A 6,000-nucleotide genomic window follows, 5' to 3' on the forward strand; every position below is an offset into this window, starting at 1 on the left:
AACTTTGTGTTTTCTGATAATGAAATATCCGTTTGATGTAGAAGTAACTTTGGTTTAGATATAAATAACCTAGTGCTAGTTATATCTCACCACAAAGCAGATGTGGAGATTCTTTTTAGCAACAATTATTTTTTTAAAAAAAAGTTGATACTATGCAAAAACAAAAGAGATTGATGATAAGTATAAAGTGTACATGTTGCACTGATATTGTATTGTTTTGTAGGAATTTTGTGTCCCGTTTGGCTTGCGACAAAGAGAGACGAGGCAAGGGGCCAAGGGCTTATGGTTTGGGAAGTGCGTAAAGTTTGGTTCAGTTTAGTTAATTTGATGATAGTAATTACGGAAAGAAGGGGTAGTGCGTTTAGACAATCGCACGACTGTGCGTAATACAATCGTGTCCTTTTTGTTAGGCATAGCGTCTTGCTATCGAGCAACAAAGCGAGGAAGATCCTGATATGATAAGTGTAAGTGAAATAGTAGACAACTAGTAGATAAACAATTAAATTAGAGTATATCGTACCAGCATTCCTTAAACTTATAAGCATGTTTCATTTAGATCCACGAACTTACAAATTGTGCATTGAGATCCCTTAACTTGGTTTATTATATTATTCCGATCCAAAGTCTCGTTTGGTCCTGGTCTTATCTAATATGACATGCCACGTAGATTTGGCATGTTAATGCTCCACGCTCTGCCTTATCCATTTATTGTAATTTTGGATTGTTTCTTTGGCGCAGTTTAAAAGCCCATTCTTGCATGGATAGATTTCTCCTTCACTTTTAGTCTGATTTTCCTCCCAACTTCGGTGGTTTATGACATGCATCGAATATTCACCAACACTCGTGGAATATGTTAGAAATAATCCCTATCACTATGTTGGATGTTTTATTATCTGTGCTTTATACAAGTGTTGGTGGTATAAATTGGGCACTTAACAGCCGCTAACAGGCGACACGACGGCGACGGCGCAACAGTGGCGGCGGCGGCAGCACAAGGGCGACGGCGCGGCGGCACAGGAGCGGCGGCGCGGCACAGGATAGGGGCGGCAACGCAGCGGCGTAGCTAGGGCAGCGGCGGCGAGGCACAGGAGCGGCGGCACTACAAGGGTTTTGACAGGTAACACTATTAGGGTTACAACAACGACGCTAAAAGAATTAACACCTAAACTAGGAGATCACGAGAAGGTTCCTCACCAAACCGAGACGATCGGCGAGGATGAGACGGTGACGACGATCCAGCGGCAACCCACGGGGACGACGGCGACGGTAGATGAGAAACAAACGGAATAGATTACATAGATGAATTGATGGTTGCAGCGGCAAACACATCAATGGAGAAGGAGAACGGAGTACCGGCGATGACGGCGGCGGCGGGAGGCGGAGGCACCGGCGGGCGGCGGCGGGGCTAGGGGCGACCGGCGGCTAGGGCTAGGGTTTTGCAATATGAGGGAAATAATAAAAATTAAGGGGCATGAAGACTTATATAGGGGGAAAATAGATGGATTAGGTGGGTCCTACAAGGACTAGGATTGGGGGGAGGAGGGGGAAGAATCCGACTCGGCTGGAGAGGGGAGAGGGGGCGCGCGCGGCCGAGATAGGGAGGGAGAGGAAAAATCCGATTAGGAAAAAGGTTACCGGAAAAAGGAAAAGAAAATAAAAGGACACGGTGCCGTTTTGGGAAAGAATGAAAACGGAACCGGAAACTGACTCGGACTCGGCTCGTTATGCAAAACGAAACCGCAGACGAAGAGAGGAGTGAATCGGGCACGATTCACGACCAAAGGTGGGGAGAAAAATTATTATTAATTCAAATCCTGGGAATTCAAATTAATAACATTAATTCCGATGCTCTGAATATTCCACTTTAAGTCCCGTTAATGATTTTAGAGCAAAGAGAATTCGAAAAAAAAATTCTCCCTGACATTTTCGATTATTAATACATTGTTAATTAGGGTTTTCTCCTGGTTAATCAAAGTAATTTTTATAGACAATTTATTGGTGAATTAGAAACTACGAAAAAGGGGAAACTCTCCGGGTGTGACAAGCACCCACAAGACGGCGGCGCCGAGCACGAGTGCGTGCTGGCTGGGAACAACGGGTTCTTGCCATCGATGGTGTTCGCGGAGAGCACTGCCCACTCACCAGGGTTGCACGGGTACACAGCGCAAGCGCACCTTCCCTCGACCTTACACATGTTGGAGCTACAAGGGATCGTGCGGTCCATGGACGGGCACGTCGACCAGAGCAGCGGATCGGCAAGGTCGACGACGAGCAGCGTGTGTGCACTACTACAGAGCCATAGGTGCCGGTTCACAACTGGGTATAGGTACCGGTTTTCTAACCGACACCTATTGGTCGGCACCCATACTAGCTGAATTTTTCACATTTTGGTCCTTTTAAAAAACTTATTTCGCAAATAGACCCCTAAAAAAACTTATCCCAGAAATAGTCTTTTTTGGGGCACCAGAGTGGCTGGCGCCGTCGTCCAACGGGACGGCACCAGCCTCTCCGGCGCCGTCCCCCCGCCGACGTGGCGGGGCGATGCTGAGGTGGCATTGGGGGGGGGGGGGGGCGGCGCCAGAGTGGCTGGCGCCCCCCTCCAGAAATTTTTTATTTTTCTTTTATTTTTTTGATATTTTTTTCACGCTTAGGAACGCACAAGAACCAACCATAGAAAAAATAAGCTCAAATGGACGGAAATTGTGACTTGTAGAATTTTTCCTTTCTTCTCATCTCTCTCTAAACTAGTGCAGAAGAGAGAGATGTGCAACTTTTTTTTTTATTTTATTTCTTTGATATTTTTTTCACGCTTAGGAGCACACAAGAACCAACCATATAAAAAATAAACTCAAACGGACAAAATATGTGGCCTGTAGAATTTTCCAAAGCTCTACCGAAAAACTTCTCTCCTCAAAAACATAATCTTGCAAGCGGAATTTGGAGGTTTTAATCTCGCCAAACCCGGCAAAGCGGGGAAGAATCGGATGTAACCTTTTCTGTAGATGTCCGTGGATATATTATTTGCCTGATTCCGAGTCCGTATGAGAAAGTTACACCTATTTTAATAAATGGCACCCGAATGACTTTTCGGTAGAGCTTTGGAAAATTCTACAAGTCACATATTTTGTCCGTTTGAGTTTATTTTTTCTATGGTTGGTTCCTGTATTCTCCCAAGTGTGAAAAAAATATCAAAAAAATAAAATAAAAATAAAAAAAGTGCATCTCTATGTACTGTTTAACTTATGGCTATCATTTCATTTGGTTATATTTTGAATTAGATTAAGTAATTTCATATAGTGGTGGAGTGCATTATATTTAATATGCAGATCAAATGGTTTTACTAAAGGAGTTATGGTCTAATTTTAATGAAGGTGCAAAGTAGACTAAGTGGTATGCTATTTCTAGGCTTCTAACTAAGTGGTATATAAGTATATTACATTTGAGTTTAAATTTTTTTGTGGTTGGTTGTATCGTGATCCTAAATATGAAAAAACATCCGAAAAAATAAAACAAAAATAAAAAAGTTGCAATTCCATATAGAGAAATAGGAATGGAGGCGAGGGGTGGGGTGGGGGGGCGGCGCCAGCCATGCTAGCGCCCTCCTCCTGCCACGTCGATTCGCGTGTGCCACGGTGGCAGGAGGACGGCGCCAGAGAGGCTGGACGACGGCGCCAGCCACTCTGGCACCCAAAAAGAACTATTTATGGGATAAGTTTTTCTAGGGATCTATTTGTGAAATAAGTTTTTTAAAAGGACCAAAATGTGAAAAATCCAGCCAATACTAGCCACCGGCACCTATGAACAAAATAAAACCGGCACCTTTAGCTTTACTCAAGCCAAAAAAAACCAGCTCGGCTCAGCTCACTGAACACTGTCACTACGTCATCGCCCGAGTTGCTCTCAAATCAAATTAAAATCCCCAAATCCCCAAATCATCCATAAATCGCCACCAAAATCAATTCACAATCACATATCACAGTATGAACATACTCCAATCCACAAATCCACCAAAACATCTAAAATAAATCCCAATTCCACCATCCGCTTCGTCGCCGACGAGCCCCTCTTCCGCTGCCACCCGCCGCCTCCCCTCCTGCCAGATCCAGCGGAGGGGAGGGCGCTGCCTCCGCCGCCGCCTGCCGCCTCTCCTCCCGCCAGATCCGGCGGAAGGGAGGGCACCACCTCCGCCGCTGCCCACCGCCCGCTGCCTCCCCTCTCGCCAGATCCAGCAAAGGGGAGGGCACCAGCTCCGCCGCCGCGCGCCGCCCGTTGCCCGGCCGCCTCCCCTCCCGTCGGATCTGGCGGAGGGGAGGGCGCGGCATCCGCCGCCGCCGCCGGGCATCCGCTAGAGAGAGAGAGAGGGAGTGGATAAGGACGCAACGACGTGGGTGGGAGTAGTTGATCGAGTAGATAAGGACGGCGCTCGGCTCGTCGGCTCGTTTTTGTATATGTGTCGGTTACAGGTGCCGGTTTTTAAATAAACCGACACCTATAAAAATCGGTGTCGGTTCTTTTAAATAAACCGACACCTATAAAAACCAACACCTATAAAATATTATAGGTGTCAGTTCTTTTAAAAAACCGACACCTATAGCATTGGTATCGGTTATTACTAATGAAACGACACCTATAATAATGCCTTAAAGGTGTCGGTTCTTATTTTTTTTCCACGTGCGGAGGTGGGAAAAGGCCTATAGGTGTCGGTTTTAAAGGAACCGGCACCTATAAGGCCGATCCCTATGAGGGTTTTTGTAGTAGTGGTGGTAGTGGTGCAGGGGCACGGGAACAAGAGAGCGGACTATGCCCGGCTCGCGGTGGCACTGCGGCAGGACCATGGCATGCCGGCCGTCGTTGTCGCTCGAGTGTCGGCGTGCCCCGACTGGCTCCGCAAAGCCGTCGCGTGGGCATCGTGGGAGCATGGATGCGCAGGACATCCATCTCGGTCTGAGGCAGCAGCGCCACCACCACCCTCTTCCTCGGTCCCCTCCGCCCGAGGCGACGAGCTTATCCATCTACTTCCTCCTGGCGTTTGGGCGGCAGCAGCGGCAACACCCCGCGCAGACGCCACGGTGGGCACACTGTTGATGCGAAAACACGAGGCCTGGGAGATCTGCTTAACTCCAGTGCAGGTCCAAAAAATCTTGCTTTCGGATCTATGAGCGTGCCAGTTGATTTGATCCTGCAATCAATAAGAAATAAAAATAGGAAAATAGCAGTTAAATCCATAAATGATAGCCGATCGGCTAGTTGCCGATGACATATCATTTATCTTTGAGCCGATGTCATATCTGAATCGATCGGCAGATATAAATAAGTGAGAAGAGACTAAATCTACTCGATCGGCTGTAGATATTAACAATATATAACCCTTATATCGATATATACTTAAACCAAGTGATTGGGATAGATCTGTCACCATGCCGAGACAGTATAAACCACTTAGATCAAAATATATATTAAAAATAAGATTATAGATGTTCATAGCATAGCCGATCAGATAGATCTAGCATGTATCGGCTAATACTCCGATACTATTCTATATTAAGATATTAAAACAAGTAAAATATATCAAACAAAAAGCCTAATATATCTAGATGAAACAATATCTTAATGTAAAGGACAGATCTAGCATATCAATAAAGCACATAAAATATAAAGCTAAATCAGGTAAGATCGGCTGAAACCCCGATACTACCCTAATCGGCAACCAAAAGGCAGGCTAGAGATTGATATTCTAATCACGACTTATAAGGTCAAACTCAACTGATGCAGCTATAAGTATGAAAAGAGGGACAATATCTAGACAATCAAGCTATTGGCTGTTTCATAGGGTGGTGGATACCTTATATAATCTAAGCCAACATTGATATCTAACCTAATCGGCTGCCTTCCAATGATAGATGTTAGCCGGTTGGAGGTTAAATAGCAATATTGTCAAAGATTATATAAGATATATGATAACTCGACGAATTACATAAACAAGATTAGAGTATCATAAAG

This window comes from Oryza sativa, chromosome 8 (assembly GCF_034140825.1).
Source record: "Oryza sativa Japonica Group chromosome 8, ASM3414082v1".
NCBI lineage: Eukaryota > Viridiplantae > Streptophyta > Magnoliopsida > Poales > Poaceae > Oryza > Oryza sativa.